The following is a 17,738-nucleotide window of genomic DNA, read 5'->3' as shown; positions in this document are numbered from 1 at the left end:
TTAACAAGGCAGGAAACAACAAATGTTGGAGAGGATGCGGAGAAAAGGGAACCCTCCTACACTGTTGGTGGGAATGTGAACTGGTGCAGCCACTCTGGAAAACTGTGTGGAGGTTCCTCAAACAGTTAAAAATATACCTGCCCTACGACCCAGCAATTGCACTGTTGGGGATTTACCCCAAAGATACAAATGCAATGAAACGCCGGGACACCTGCACCCCGATGTTTCTAGCAGCAATGGCCACGATAGCCAAACTGTGGAAGGAGCCTCGGTGTCCAACGAAAGATGAATGGATAAAGAAGATGTGGTTTATGTATACAATGGAATATTACAAAGCTGTCTTTATAAATCAGGTTTTTATAAATCCTCCCTAAATGTATCAAGGAGTTTCTGTTGGGTAACACACCGTCACAAACAACTGCCATTTATTTAATTCAATTCTGTGTGGGTCAGAAGAGTGTGTTCTACTGATCTCGCTGGGTTCACTCCTAAGTCTCTGTCAGTTGCCAGTCAGCTCAATGACTTTGCTTCTGGGGCTTGGATGATTTCTGCTGAACCAGAAGCTTCTCATCATCAAAAAGCTACCCTATACTTGTTCAGGGTCCCAAGACGGTAAGAAGAAGCATAAAGGGTTTCTTGGATATCCAGGCTCAGAAATCACACAATTTGTATTTCTACCTTCTGGTGTTTAATGCAAGTCAGAAGACCAATTCAAATTCATGGGGTCAAGAAATAGACAATACTTCATAGAAGTAGCTGCAAAGTTGCATGCAAGTCATGCAAGCAGGAGAGAAGAATCTGTAGCCTTTTTAAAAAATCTTCCACATTAAGTAAAAGAAGGCCTATCTCCAGATATTAAAGGGGAAGATTGTTTACTGGCTATAGATGAAGAATAGAGAGTTAGGCAGTTTAGACCAGTCTAGTCTTGTCTGCATTTTGGGCTAACCTAATCCAGAGATGCAACAACAAGGGATATTTAGAGTCTATCCAGTCTTGAATACAGTCTTCCTTAGAATGTTTGAATAAAATTTAATAAAATATAAATAAAGCTTTATCTATAAGAAAAGGATTTTTTCATTTAGCATAAGAGAAACTTTTCTCTGGGTTTTTTTATTGTTACTTCTAAAAGAACTTGGAGGAATATAATATAGAAAAAGAAAGTTTTAAAGTAGTAGAAAGGGATGTAGAGAAATGTTATTCTACTGCATCAATCTTCAAAGAGTAGTCCATCAGAGTAGAAGCATCACAATACCTGGAAATATATTTGAAATACAGAAGCTCAGGCCCACCTTTGACCTCCTAAATCAAAATCCAAAATCTGCATTTTAGCCTGATATCCAGGTAATTTATATATACATTAAAGTTTGAAAAGCACAGATCTTATGGGATAGCTAACTAGATATCTTAGTATCTACAATATCCCAAAAGGACTCTAAAACTCATGTGCATACATGCACACGTGTGTGTGTATAAGAGAGATAGAGAGAGAGATGGAACTGTGGCTATAAAGCTACCAGAATGAAAGTCAGTTGAATGTTAATGCCAAATTACCCATTTCAGAGTTTTACTAGAAATTTGCACTGATTCTTGATCATACCACATTTTCGTCTCATATTGGTTCAAAAACTGGATAAAGTGAAAGAATGCTGTTTATGCACTCAGAATACCTTTTTCCAGATTTTGATTGCATAGTTTACTAATTGAGTCAACTAAATCTTCAAGGTCTATATTTAAACATTGGCTTGTGTCCATCAGGTTTCACTGCAAAGAAACAGAAAACCTTCTATATTTCCAAGTATAACTAGTCTTATAAAAACACAAGATTATTAGCTTCAATTCTCCACATCTTTGCCATGGACCCATCATAAGTGGAGTTTGTACATTGCAACCTTGGGCTTTTCTCTAGGAACTCTGCATCATGGTATTGACCCTTAACCAGACCTGAAAAGACGATACAAATAAATAATTAGTGTAGTTCTGTGTTAGAGTTCAGAACATACCAAAGGAAAGCCTCTATGCACTTGTCAGCATTTTTTATAGGAAATGCATGTATTGGTGGTTTACAACTGGTTTGGGTTATGTTATCTGAATTTCTGTCATTGAGCTTGGTCACACAGCTTGGTTTTAGCTATATGACCAATGAGGAACAAAAGGCCTTTCGTCCTCAGATGAGACTGACTTTTTTTAAATCAAGGTATTTCGTGCATCTCCTGATGTAAAATTATGATGCAAAGACCAAGCTTATCCTGAGCAACCTGGCCCTCTCTAATGTGCCTGTGCTTTCTTTCTCTTGCTTCACCATAACCTTCATTATAAAAATCTTTATGAATATATTCTGCAGAGTCTCGTGAGTCTTTTCCATAAATTTGGAAATCTATTATTATTTTTTTAAAGATTTATTTTTTTAAGATTTTTTATTTATTTATTCATAGAGATACACAGAGAGAGAGAGAGAGAGAGGCAGAGACACAGGCAGAGGGAGAAGCAGGCTCCATGCAGGGAGCCCGAAATGGGACTCGATCCAGGGTCTCCAGGATCACACCCTAGGCTGCAGGTGGTGCTAAACCACTGCACCACCAGGGTTGCCCTGAAAATCTATTATTAACAACATTGACATAATTTCTGCACAAAGTATGCTCCACCAGCTCTTTGCTTTGAGCTTAATCATGTAAGTTGCATTGCCCATTGGTTTCCAGATGAAAGTAACAAGGGACCAGTTTTGACCCAGGATTTGAGAGCCGTTGAAGATTTCTGTTTGTTCCCTTGTACTTCTGCCACCACCAGAGAAAATTTCCTCTCCGGCCAGGTAGCTGCTGCCTCTGCCACAGAGACAGACTGAGCACACATGGAATAGAGTTGGCCAGGCCAAACTGGACAGAGAGTTTAAGGCAGAACCACATTGCTTAGTCACACAAAGGTTAAGTCAGCAAATCCCAAACTATAGATATGTGAAAATAAGTTGTTTTAAACCACTGAATTTTGGGGTGGATTATTAACCAATATTTGTAAAGAAATAGCCAACTAGTACAGATCTAAGTGTGGAATTTAAATACTTACAAACTTGCTGGAGCTGTAAAATCACTAACTCCAGATTCAGTAAGCTTCAGGAAACCACTTCTCTACAACCTGCCAAAAATAGCGGTAGAGGAATGAGGAGTTTTGTTGCTACATAAAATCTGTGTGCTAAAGCCCACTGGTGGTGGAGGAAAATGACTACTACCTCACTTCCATCTTCCAAATCTTGTGTAATCCATCCAATTGATTCAACCTTTCTAACAAAGGAGTTGGGAAAATGTGGTTTTCAGAGTTTTAGCCCCTATATGATAGGCACTAAGAGGAGCTGGGAATAAATACGGAATGCCTGTGTACATTTTCCACAAGTGTTATAATTATCTTATCTACAATGTTCTCATGAGAATTTAGTAAACAGTATATATAAACTGCTTATAGTTTATAATTGTGTAAATATAATAGTATATAAAACAAAATGGTACCATTAAAAATGAAACCTATCTTCAAACTCATTTCCTCTTTCAGTAAACAGTGCTTTTAGTTTGGAAAGACCTGCTTATGGACATTTTGTTTGAGAGCAAAAACCCAAGACACATGTGGACATAAAAGAATGATTTTTAAAAGGAGTTGGATTGCTTGATTTTGATAAACAGACTTGTAATGTGATTGATGGGGGCAGGGCTCAAGATAGAAATTCTGATACTTTGGGATTTGAAGAGGGATAGATGTGAGAAAATTTGACAGAGTGTGAAAAGAGAGAAAGAGACTCAGTAAAGGAGTCTAGCAGTGGGGGAGCAGCCAGGGCAAAAAAAAAAAAGTAAAACAAACACAAAAGAATAATTTTCTGAAAAGGAAATGAAATTGGTGAAATTCAATATATTTGATATTGTTTTCATTAGTTTCTGTTCTTTGCTTCAGTCTTTACATTATCTATAAAACTTCAAACAGCTTTAGGAGAATAGGTATGGTTTCTTCTTTAAACGTTTGATAGAATTCCCCTGGGAAGCCATCTGGCCCTGGACTCTTGTGTCTTGGGAGGTTTCTGATGACTGCTTCAATTTCCTCCCTGGTTATTGGCCTGTTCAGGTTTTCTATTTCTTCCTGTTCCAGTTTTGGTAGTTTGCGGCTTTCCAGGAATGCGTCCAATTCTTCTAGATTGCCTAATTTATTGGCGTATAGCTGTTCATAATATGTTTTTAAAATCGTTTGTATTTCCTTGGTGTTGGTAGTGATCTCTCCTTTCTCACTCATGATTTTACTAATTTGAGTTTTCTCTCTCTTCTTTTTAATAAGGCTGGCTGATGGTTTATCTATCTTATTAATTCTTTCAAAGAACCAACTCCTGGTTCTGTTGATCTGTTCCACAGTTCTTCTGGTCTCGATTTCGTTGAGTTCTGCTCGAATCTTTATTAACTCTCTTCTTCTGCTGGGTGTAGGATCTATTTGCTGTTGTTTCTCTAGCTCCTTTATGTGTAAGGTGAGCTTTTGTATTTGAGTTCTTTCCAGTTTTTGGAATGGATGCTTGTATTGCGATGTATTTCCCCCTTAGGACTGCTTTTGCTGCATCCCAAAGATTTTGAACGGTTGTACCTTCATTCTCATTAGTTTCCATGAATCTTTTTAATTCTTCCTTAATTTCCTGGTTGACCCTTTCATCTTTTAGCAGGATGGTCCTTAACCTCCACGTGTTTGAGGTCCTTCCAAACTTCTTGTTGTGATTTAGTTCTAATTTCAAGGCATTATGGTCTGAGAATATGCAGGGGACGATCCCAATCTTTTGGTATCGGTTCAGACCCGATTTGTGACCCAGTATGTGGTCTATTCTGGAGAAAGTTCCATGTGCACTTAAGAAGAATGTGTATTCAGGTGAGTTTGGATGTAAAGTTCTGTAGATATCTGTGAAATCCATCTGGTCCAGTGTATCATTTAAAGCTCTCGTTTCTTTAGAGATGTTGTGCTTAGAAGACCTATCGAGTATAGAAAGCGCTAGATTGAAGTCACCAAGTATAAGTGTATTATTACCTAAGTATTTCTTCACTTTGGTTATTAATTGATATATTTTGCAGCTCCTACGTTCGGGGCATATATTGAGGATTGTTAAGCCCTCTTGTTGGATAGATCCTTTAAGTATGAGATAGTGTCCCTCTTCATCTCTCACTACAGGTTTCGGGGTAAATTTTAGTTTATCTGATATAAGGATGGCTACCCCTGCTTTCTTTTGAGGACTATTCAAATGGTAAATGGTTCTCCAACCTTTTATTTTCAGGCTGTAGGTGTCCTTCTGTCTAAAATGAGTCTCTTGTAGACAGCAAATACATGGGTCCTGCTTTTTTATCCAGTCTGAAACCCTGCGCCTTTTGATGGGGTCATTAAGCCCGTTCACGTTCAGAGTTACTAATGACAGATATGAGTTTAGTGTCATCATGATGTCTATTCAGTCCTTGTTTTTGTGGAATGTCCCACTGGACTTCTTCTTAAAGGGGAATTTTAAGAGTCCCCCTTAAAATTTCTTGCAGAGCTGGTTTGGAGGTCACATATTCTTTCAGTTGCTGCCTGTCTTGGAAGCTCTTTATCTCTCCTTCCATTTTGAATGAGAGCCTTGCTGGATAAAGGATTCTTGGTTGCATGTTCTTCTCATTGAGGACCCTGAATATATCCTGCCAGCCCTTTCTGGCCTGCCAGGTCTCTGTGGAGAGGTCTGCTGTTACCCTAATACTCCTCCCATAAAAGTCAGGGATTTCTTGTCTCTTGCTGCTTTAAGGATCTTGTCTTTATCTTTGGAATTTGCAAGCTTAACTATTAGATGTCGAGGTGTTGAACAGTTTTTATTGATTTTAGGTGGGGATCTCTCTATTTCCTGGATCTGAATGCCTGTTTCCCTTCCCAGATTAGGAAAGTTTGCAGCTAGGATTTGTTCAAATACATATTCTGGCCCTCTGGCCCTTTCGGCGCCCTCAGGAACCCCAATTAAATGTAGGTTTTTCTTCCTCAGGCTGTCGTTTATTTCCCTTAATCTATCTTCATGGTCTTTTAATTGTTTGTCTTTTTCCTCAGTTTCCCTCTTTGCCATCAACTTGTCTTCTATGTAAGTCACTCGTTCTTCCACCTCGTTAACCCTCGTCGTTAGGACTTCTAGTTTGGATTGCATCTCATTCAATTGATTTTTAATTTCTGCCTGATTAGATCTAAATACTGAAGTCATGAAGTCTCTTCAGTCCTTTATGCGTTTTTTCTAGAGCCACCAGTAGCTGTATAATAGTGCTTCTGAATTGGCTTTCTGACATTGAATTGTAATCTAGATTTTGTAGCTCTGTGGGAGAGAGGACTGTTTCTGATTCTTTCTTTTGAGGTGAGGTTTTCCTTCTAGTCATTTTGCTCAGTGCAGAGTGGCCAAAAACAGGTTGTATTGGGAAAAGGAGAAAAAGAGGAGAGAAAGAAGGAAAGAAAAGAGAAAAAGAAAAAAGGAAGAAAAAAAGAGAAGAAAAAGAGAAAGAAAAAGAAAGAAAGGAAAAAAAGGGTGGGGGAAGCAAACAGAAATCAAAAAGCAAAAAAAATAATAAATAAAACTTCAGCAAAAGATTGTTACATGAAGCCTTGTGTTAGTGCACTAAAGTAATGAAGGTCAAGAGGCCACTTGAAGAACAAAATAAAGTGGGACAATAGCCTAGGAAGGTATCTTGACAGATAGGAATCAATAACTGAGTTAGGAAGAGAAATTCAAGGCAATAAATGATGGAAAACCACCAGGAAAAGGTAAGTACTATCTTTAGAATCTCGAAAAATATGAACAAAGGGTTGTACTTTCCCTTTTTACATGACTCAAAATGTGAGCTTCTTTTTGAATTAAAGCAGAGGAGACCCTAGAATACTAGAAGACTTGGGGCCTATTGGACTATATATACAAGGTCTCTATATATAAGCAACACAACAGAATAAACTCCAATAGGTCAGAAGTGGCTGAGGATGCATGGACTATGTCTTATCACTTCATTTCCCATTATTATATTATATAGAAGAGAAAGGGGCACATAATTAATATTCAAGTAATAATTATCTTATTGGTGATTTAGGCATGAAAAGTACCAGAGATATCAGAAGGTACTTTAAATTTGTCCCATGAGGTATCCTGAACTAATCTAGAAGTCACGTTACAGATCCCCTCCCTTTTAGATTCTTGCCTTAATCGCATCTCATTTGATATATTTTTTTAACATCCTAATTGCCTTAGATAAGGTTTAAACTGGGAAAGGTAGGTCTTATAGAATTTCATGCCTAAAACAACTAAAAAAAATCTTTTTATACGGAACAAGGGAAGAAAGAAGAGAATTTTAGCTTTCATTAAAAAGCTAAGAAATATAAGCTGAGGGATATGCTATTAAGAATAACAATATGTGAATTAAAACCCCAGATCTTTGGATAATACACTATAAAGTTCAGAGCTCATTCAACCAAAAGTGAAAAAAATAATTCTTCACCCTAAGTTTTAATTTAAAAATGTCTTGCTTGCTCTTTCCTGAAAGAATGATTTCTTGGAAGTAGATAAAGCACTTAGGTGCCAGCCAGTTTTTCCTCTGGCTTCCACTCATTTATATTAAAATTATATTTGGGTGTTGAGTGCACTTTGGATCCAAGAAATACTGGTCAGAAATAAAAGGGCCAAAAGCCAGGCTGCTCTCAAAACAGACAATAGGGACTCAAGGTAGAAGGGATCTTTCTGGAGAGATCCTTGTGTCATTTACAGTCATTTCAATCAGTCCTTGTACTTTATACTTCAGTTCCAAATAAGTTTCTTAATGCCATCTCTTTTCTGCAGAGGAGATGAGATGAAACTCTCTTTGATTAAACTCTCTTTGATTAAACAAAGAAAAAGAAAAGGAAAATGCTCTGATTAGTCTTCACCTAAGATTTAACACACAGTGATTTCTCATCTGAGACTTCCTCATTATCTTCTACATACATTTTTTTATTATGTTATTATCACCCCTTAAAGGCATGGGGTTCTGTTTTACATCTTCTACCTCTCTACCAATGTTCTCTATACATTAGGGGCTCAAAACCACTCTGTTATTCAAAACAATGATCTTTGTTCTTTTGTACCATGACTTCTTTCTGTTTTCCTATTCTCATCCTACTGGCCAATAAAATCTCAAAAATTTCCAAGTCCAAGGCTCAATGTCCTTCATTTATCTTAATAGATCTTAGTATATATGTACTAAAAAATATATAATTCTATTTCAGGTCCATAGCTTGTTTTCTATTAAAATATGCTTAAAAGAAGTATATGATATAGTGTTTTTTTTTTATAGTTGACCTCACGTGTTATGAATAATCATGGGAGAAGGCATAAAAAGGTCATCAACGAGGCAACTAGACACTCAGGTTTTAGGAGGAAATGCAGAATGAATTCTTATATTTTTCAAAGATCTTTTTTGACTGGCTGCTTTGCACTTATCTCAGCCCATTTGGCAATTAGTAATACCAAGCTCTTCAGGGTAAATATCAGTGACCTCCAGTGATTAGAAGAAAGAGAAGTCTATGCATCTCTTTCCCTAGTAATCTGTCTGTTGTATTATAGTAAAAGCAAATGACAAACTTATGAACATTTATTAGCAAAAATATACAAAAAAGGCACACAAACTTATTTTATGCTCAGCCGCTGAGAAATCTCCAACCAAATGCACTCCAACAAGCCCACCATAGGAAATCCTCCTTCTAAGACATATACAAAAATATCCTAATAGGTCATCCAACATTTTTTTGGTACGAGCAACAGGAAAAATGCAGGATACATGCTACCAAATGAATCTCAACGGTGTGCAACACTACATTATAAATGGTAGGCAGTAAGGCTTAATGGTTTCTTATACTTGGATTATGGAAGGTGATGGTGCCTATACCACTGTTTTAGCCAATCATGTATCTCAACTTCACCAATGAAAAATTATTTTTAACTTTCTAACATTCTTTATACTAATTAGTGAATTATACTATCCTGTAATGTGTATACTACATGTATACAAGGTTATATATTAAAGGTAAAATACTTGACCACTTGCATCATGCGATTCAAATGGACTATTTTAAAGTAAATTGTCACATAAGCAATATAATGATCTTAAACCCCAATCTGATTTTGACCACCTTAGGTTAGTATTCTGTGTTCAAGCACCGTGTTAATATGGATAACAAACTATTACTGATTCAACATTTATATGGCAAATAACCATGGAGGAGAAGGATGTGAAGAACAAGGGTATAACAATTGGGCTGGAGAAAGATCCAGAGTCTCAAGGGAACAAAACAAAGTCTTCTCATTACAGCAATATTTTTCAAAAAAAAAGTTTCTCTTGGCAGTGAACATGGTCAAGTGCCTCTCCCTCAGACTCATATCACTTTATTCTGTTTTTAAGTTGCTTTATTATATCTATGTTCTATAGAATTACTATCTTAAAATAGTGAAATAAGGAATAAATTAATTTAAAATCTTATTTTGGGTAAAGTATCCTACAGTCAGAAACTATGCGTCTGGTTTCCCTAATCAAAGCTTTGGGCTACTTCACCTCCTGTTATTACTACTTAGAATGTCCTTCTCCCTTTTTGTTGACAAACTGTGTCCTCTTCTTCAGCTTACACCCTCTATGGATCTTATCGAAATTAATACTTCTCAAATATCTCTTTTTCCCACTCTTGAATCCCAACTCCCTATTCATATGTCCTATCTTCATTAGCTGTCTTTAGCAAGTAATACACTCCTCAAGGAAGGTGTTAAATGTTACTTTGGTTTTTAATTTTATCATAGCAACCATACATACTTGCAAAAAAAATGGTACTGGACACCATTATCTAAAAGAAAGTTATTTGATTTTCTGGTCTTTTCACCAAAATATTGAAAATCATCTTCATATTTATCAAAAGTTTGTAATACATGGACTGACTGATATATTAATAGGTCATGTGATTTTTAAAAATTTTATCCTAACACTGAAAGCAATAGTTTGGCCATATCATCTTTTGGGAAACTGAAGCTTATAAAGGTTAAATAATTTCCCTAAATCACAAAAATACTACAGTGATGGGGCCTTGATTCTTTTTTTATATACATAAATTTATTTTTTATTGGTGTTCAATTGGGGCCTTGATTCTAACTCCGGTTATTTAACTGAAAAGTCCATACTCTGAAGCAATGCTGGGCACCATATTCCTAAGGCAACAGGATTTGATCCTTGAAAAAGTATAATATTCTTAAATGAGAGAAATTCAAAAATACCAAATATAGTTAACAGTAATACTTATTTAGAAAGAACAAGATTAAATGTACTGGAATCAAAGAGTTAAGACACAAGTTTAATGAAATTGGAGGTCAAAAGCCCATGACCAGCTATTTCCAAACAATTATGTAATCATGAGTAAGTTGCTTAATCTTTGAGTTTCAATAATTTTATCTGTTTAATGAGGTAGCTGAACTAGATAAATTCAAAAACTGAAAGTCTATAGCTCATATATAGAAAGTGAAAACTTTTCCTCAATGATTATTGTCAATAACCATTTAGGCTCAGCAAAACTATAAAGCAAGCTATCTTGGGGTTTCTGTGTATATTTGTGTGATGTCAAGACTTGATGTTATATTCCAATTTATATTTATTATTTTTATAGCTTTGTTTCTTACACTGCTCTCCTGCATCACTAAAATAATCATTTCTTTCTTCTTGCTTGCATTTTTAGCTGAGAGACAAACAAAATAAAGCTGAAGTTTAAAACACATAAATATTTGTCTTTTGCTAACATTGACTTTTGAAAATAAGATAATGTTTCTTAGAATATCTATGACTCGATAAATTATCAAAAATATGATTTCCCCTCAGCATGCTTTATCATACTGATTCAGAAGTTGACAGTTGAAGATAAATTTAAATACACACACACACACACACACACACACACACGGTACTAGAAAAGACAAAAACAACACCATATCTTTTTCTATGGGATAAAGGATTAACATTCTGAAAAGATGCATTTTACTCAGAATGAAGGGACTAATATATATTCTTTCAAAGTTTTAAACTACAACAACAAATAAAATGATAAACCTAGTCTATCTGAAATTATTATAACTGTAATCAACTAAGTTAGCTTCATTAAAAAATCAAACTGTCAATCAATAACATGTCCAAAAATGCTATCCTTTAAATGGATTCTTATTTAAACCTTTAATTCATCTAACATTCCTGGTTAAAAAATGTTTTCCCAGTGAACAAAGGTGTGTCAATAATATGTTATAAATAATGACGATTTTCTTCTTTAATTTAACCTTGATTTGTGTAAAGTTTTTAGTTTATTTTAGAAATCATATATCCCACGACTTGATATATATTGTCTAAATGATAATACTATTATCTATGATGATTATGATGTAGGTTCATCAACTGAAGCAAATATACCACTGTGGTGGAGAATATTGATAATGGGGAAGGCTATGCATGTGGGGCAGGGTGACTAGGGGGTATTTAGGAAATCCCTACCTTCCTCTCAATTTTAAAACTGCTCTAAAAAAAGTAGTCTTAAAAAAGAAGAAGAAGAAGAAAATAGATACCATAAAAGCATATGATAAATTCTACTATTCATTCATGATAGAAGTTGTCAGCAAATTAGGAATAGCATGGGCTTTCCTCAACCAGTTAGGAATATCTACAAAATAAAACCTACTGGTAACCTCATACTCAGTACTGAAATATTCCAGCTTTTTACCTAAGATTAGGAAACAAGACAAGTCTATTCATCTCATTATTTTAATTTATTATGGCACTGGCGATCTTTGCTAGTGCAATAATGTAAGAAAAAGAAAAAAGTCACAAAGGCTGGGAAGGAAAATAAAACTCTGACATTTTCATGATTATTTATATAGAAAATCCTAAAAATCTATAAGTAAGTTACTATAAAAAGTAAGTTTAGCAATATCACAATTTGCAAGGTAAATATTTTAAAAATTCATTGTAACTCTATATACTTGCAACAATCAATAAGAATTTTAATAGTTTATTGAAGTGTAATTGATCACAAAAATATACATCTTTGATGAGATTAGACATATGCATACACCCTTGAAAACCATAACCACAACCAAGATGATAGATATATCCATCACTTTCAAAAGTTTCCTCATGTCCCTTTTTTTGTTTGCTTGCTTATTTTCTTTTTTTGAGGTAAGAACACTTCATATGAGACCTACCCTCATCAAATTTTTAAATGAACAATACAAAATTGCTGACTATAGTCACAATGCTATTCAGCAGATCTCTAAAGCTAATTCAGTTTTCATAACTGGAACTTTATACTAATTTGAACAACCCCCTAATTCTCAGTCGCCCCAACCCCTGGCAACCACCATCCTAGTCTCTGCCTAATGAGTTTAACTATTTTAGGTGCCTCAAATAATTTGTTTTGTTTATTTGTGACCTCCTTTCACTTAACATAATGTTCTGCACGTTCATCTATGTTGTCCTCTAAATGGCAAGACTTCCATATTTTTGAAGGCTGGATAATATTCCATTGTATGTATATACTAAATTGTCTTTATTCATTCATCTGTAAATGGACATTTGGGTTACTTCATGACTTACTTGTTGTTGTTGCAACAAACATGGAAGTGCAGATATCTCTTCAAGATCCTGATTTTAATTCCTTTGAGTAATATACCCAGAAGTGGAAGTGCTGTATCATATGGTAGTTCTATTTTTAATTTTTTGAGGAAACTCAATACTGTTTTTCATAGCAACTGTACCATTTTACATCTCCATCAGCAGTGTAGGTTTCTAGTTTCTCTGCATCCCATCAATACTTCTTATCTTCTATCTTTTTGTGAGAATAGTCATCCTAACAAGTGTGAGGTAATGTCTCATTGTAATTTTGATTTGTGTTTCTCTGACAATTAGTCAGTGATGTTAAGTATCTTTTCACTTACCTATGGGTACAATAGCATCAAAAGTTTCTAGGAATATATTTTTTAAAAGATATACAAGATAAGTACCCTAAGAACTACAAATTATTTAAAAAAGTAATTGATGTAAGTGGAAAGATAAGTAGAAGACACAAGCTACAGTAAAAGAAAGCAAATCAACAGATGCTCAAGGCCCAGTGCTAATGGACAGACAGGATCACCTATAATGGGACACAATGAGTGTCTTTAGGGAGATAGAAATGTTCCCTATACTGGGTATCATATTAAAGAATAAACCAAGAATGTTGGCAGAGAAAACTATGAAAAACAAACAGATGCTACATATGAAGTTACAATTTTCACCTTGAAAAGTTAATTCATTTGAAGAAATATCAGAAGATTGAATATAACAGAAAAAAACCCTCAGTGACCTTGGAAAGAGGTCAACAGAAATTACACAAACTAATTACCTTCTCCCCCAAAAAAGGATAAGGAAATGGAAGTATTAAGATCTTTGGGAGGTATCAAAGGAAATAACAGCCAAGAATTTTGTAAGATTTATGAAAGCTATCAATCAACAAATCTTAGAAAATCACAATACCAAAAATAATATATCTAAAATTTTAATATATATTCAATATATACTCAAAATATGTATACATACATTTTAACACATATTTGCTATATATGTTCAGAATTTACATTCATATTTTTAAAAGGCTACTTCCTGACTTAACATGTACATAATAACAATATATTGTGACATTTGTTACATTGAAAGTAAAATATGACAGCAAGAACTCAAAGGGCAGGAAGAAGGCGAAATGAAATTATACTGATAGAAAGTTCTGACATTAAAAAAAAAAGAAAGTTCTGACATTGTTTGTAAAGTACTGTAATAGTAGTTAAAAATACATCATGATAAGTTAAAGATGCCCATTTTATTATTATAACCACTAAAGAGTACCTCAAAATTTATCTTCTACATCTCATAATATATGTTTGGAAAATAGCACAAAACCCAAGCAGAACAAGCCAAATCCATGAATCAAGATTCAAAATCAGTCTTGTTCACTGAATGCTATTAAAGCATATGAAAAGAAACCTAAGAATTTATTGAAAATTTACTTGTACCAGGTACTAACTGAACTCCAAAATGTATTATCTCACTTAATTTCCATAATACAATGAAGAAAAAGCCAAACACTGAGATTACATAGCTAATTACTTTGAAGAGCCAGAACTCAGACTAATTTCAGACCACTCACTTTTAACTACCACAGTATATAGCTTCCTAAGCCTATGTAATACACTTTTTTTTCAAGAGAGCAAACATGATTAGCACAAGTGTATTGCCCATGCCAACTCATGTTGTACTAGATAACTTTTGTTATCTGCCTAAAAGTTTGTTTACTACTTTAAAACTTGTATTGAGTTTATTACCCTTGTATCAATAGACCCCTTCAGCCCAGGGGAAAATGTGACTAGATTAGCCATAATAAACAGCATTTATATTTCTTGTTCCTGCTCATTATTTCAAGCCCTGTAGCTCTTCCTCAAGTCATTTTTTGGTATCTCCAGGGCATGTCTTCCATGTGTTCACAGATATGACATTTTCCCCTTTGTTCCTTCCTTAATGGGGGAACTTCCCTTGGTTCCTTCCCCAGCCATGTCTGTAACAGAGAATTTCCGTGTCTAGGATGCTGTGTGAGCCATCTCACTGTGACCACTGCTCCTGGTACTTGTTGAAACCCAGAACCCAAGTGGTTATGTAAGAGCACTGTCTTCCAACCTCCCTAAACCCATGCTGGTGCCTACTTTCCCTGGTACAGCCTGTCTCTGCTGTGGAACCTGGAAAGGTGGGTGTCTCTGTTACCCCCAAGATCTAGAGAACTCTTCTTCCCAGGCACAGCTGAGCACTGGAGTCAGGTCATGTTACCTCAAGTTCCTTGGTTTCTTTGCCTAGCTGGTTTCCTTCCACGACTATTTTTCAGTGCAAGGGTTCGTAATTAAGCCTTCCTGACATTAGAAACATTTGGAACATATGGGAAAAGCGTTTCCACGTCAACATTTGACATGTGGCCCTGAGGTTCTGGATTACTATGCACAGGTCCCAGGTGAGTCTAAAGTGCAGGTAACTTTGAAGAATCTCGGAATTAGGTGGCTACCAAAAACAATCCTTCCTTCTTTCACTGTGTGCAACAGAGATTTCAGTGAAAGGGATGTGTAAACCTAGTTGCTCATAAACCCTGAAAGGAGGGCATCCAGAAATGAAGTATTAGGCAGGATATCCCAATCGGAGAACAAATCTGTATTCTGCAGCCTAGCACCAGTGATTCCACACACTATGGTATTAGTGTGCCATGAACACAGTAAATCCGACGTCCCACAGAACCCTCAATAGTGTTAGAGTAAGTCCTTGTGCTCACTCTCTCCAGCACCCGCCCCCTTCTTTCTTCCCCCAACTCTCCTCTTCCCATTCTCCAGGTTATAGAACATTGATATTGACAGAATCTCCTGATCCCACAAATCTATTTATAGGTGAACCATGAAAATGTGATCAATTCAGATAAAAAGGGAAAGGAATGGGGTCTTTGGGGAAAGCACAGAAATTCATTTTCTCACAGAAGAACCAAAACCACTTAAAATATTTGTCTGGCTCTGTAGGTCAGAATATTTACTTAGCCCTTTAAATGCCTTGTTTGTCCACCTCTGTTGGAATCAAGTTTTAAAAATTTATTTTAACTTGAATGTGATAGAATGGTGTCTCTATATTGTTCCTATTTGAAACACAATATAAAATCAGTAGCCAATTAGTGAAAAAAAATTGCCTGTACCGCATTGTCCAATCCAAATCAACTATTGAATATTGAATGGAGGAGAACAATCTATTGTGTCTGCATTCCCATCAATTTTTCTTCCCAGCTGGCAGTAGGTCTTGTTAACTAAAAAACTTATATAGGATAAAAGTAAGCAATTCATTTGAGTTCTGATGAACACTTCTATTTTCGTTCATTTCTGCAACATAGACCCTCTGATCAGGATTGCATATTTGCTAGAAAAAACTGAACAATTAGGAAAATGACTTGGATCTTTCACCAGTCATACAAAAGGCATAGATAATAAAGTCAAAGTCCTAGGTTGGGCAAACACTGTCTTTTATACAGGTGAGTTTATATTAGAGCTAGCACTTGACCAGCACTCAATAGCTAAGAAAACACACATCTAGTCATTCCCAGGAAAAATCCCAGGTGCCATGGTAGTCATTAGCTAATTTAGAAAGCCAGAATTTTTTCTTTGCGTTAGCATTGCTTGAAGGGCCTTAGCAATGGAGGAATACAAGAGTGCTTGATTCCTTCATTCCATGAGAAATGGTGTGAAAATATCTTTTCCTTATGAGGTAATGCCAGCTTGGCATTTGATACCTTGCTAATTATGCCAGTGGAACCAAAAAATGTACTGCAATATGGACTGTTTCATAAATCAGAATTTAGTTGAGGCAAAAGTAGAAATCATCTTTCTAGAATTGGAATGCTAAGCAGGTTTAAAGCAGAGAATGAAAGAGAATTTTAAGCAGAAAATGAAAATACTAGCAAGAACCTCTACATAATCTGAATCATTCATTATATATATATATGGTTCAATCCAGGACAATTGGCTATAAATCCAGTTTCTGGTTTTCTTCTTACAAAGTATGAAGGTCAAGGACACATTTCAGCTGTTCTAAAATTCTGGATATTCTTATCCATAAAATGTACAAGTGAGTGCGTGACTGAATGGATGTGTGTGTATGTGCGTGTGCGCGCACGCATGTATGGTTGCATTCAGAAAGGAAGACGGGCCTCAAAGCACAGTCTTAAGTAAAAACTCATTTGATGGATTCATCAGTTGAGAAGCACTCAGAAAAGACCCAGACTCATCTGCCCCTTTGTCTGGGGGTCAGAAATAGTTTGGCTAGGTGCAGTGTTCTATTAAATAATCTATTTTTTTATAAAAGGCTTATGTAGTATTACCTAGGATTTCTCCAATTTTAAGCTAAGAGGAGGGATTGCTTTTATGAAATGGCAATACACACACACACACACACACACACACACACACTAGTTAGAAGTAACAGCTTGATAGATGAGATGCTGCCCAAGGTCAAAATCCATTGCTCTTTTTTTTTTTTTCCCCTGTCTGTGGTCAAGTTCTTTTAATTGCAGAGAAGAATTTAGGTGGGAAATATTAACTCTATCTAAAATGAACCAAATTTAGCTATTTCCAATACTTTAAAAGATGCCTTTCGACATTATCCATTTGTGGTGAAATCCATTTGCAGTGAAAGACTTCAGAATTTTGAAAATCATCAGAAATTGATATACCTTTAAGTAGTTGCTACATTATTTTCTTAGACTGCATTAGCCTTTGGTGTTTTGGAGTCTTAAACAAGAAAAAGAAAGCAGTGGCTTACAGTTTTGCTCCAGTAAGTAAGACAATGTTATCATATCCCACTTTTCGCTTTTTCTTTCTTTCAAATGAAAACTAGCTCTTTAATTTCTAAAAGTCTTGAAAATACACAAGTAGTTTCACAATAATAATATTAAACTGCTCCTTTTTATCTTGGTGTGGGATAACATATTATCGTGGTGGTTGGTGGAATTTAGCAGTTAGGGAGACTTAGATATAAAAAAACATTAAGTAAACAAACATTAGATATCTCATCAGTGATTCCAGTTTAAAAAATGGCCTGTATTTCTTAGATAATAATATGTGTGTTTGTAATGCACACATGCATGTGTATGTGTGT

This window comes from Canis lupus, chromosome 37, assembly GCF_003254725.2.
Source record: "Canis lupus dingo isolate Sandy chromosome 37, ASM325472v2, whole genome shotgun sequence".
Classification (NCBI taxonomy): domain Eukaryota; kingdom Metazoa; phylum Chordata; class Mammalia; order Carnivora; family Canidae; genus Canis; species Canis lupus.
Note: the sequence above shows the minus strand (reverse complement) of the source record.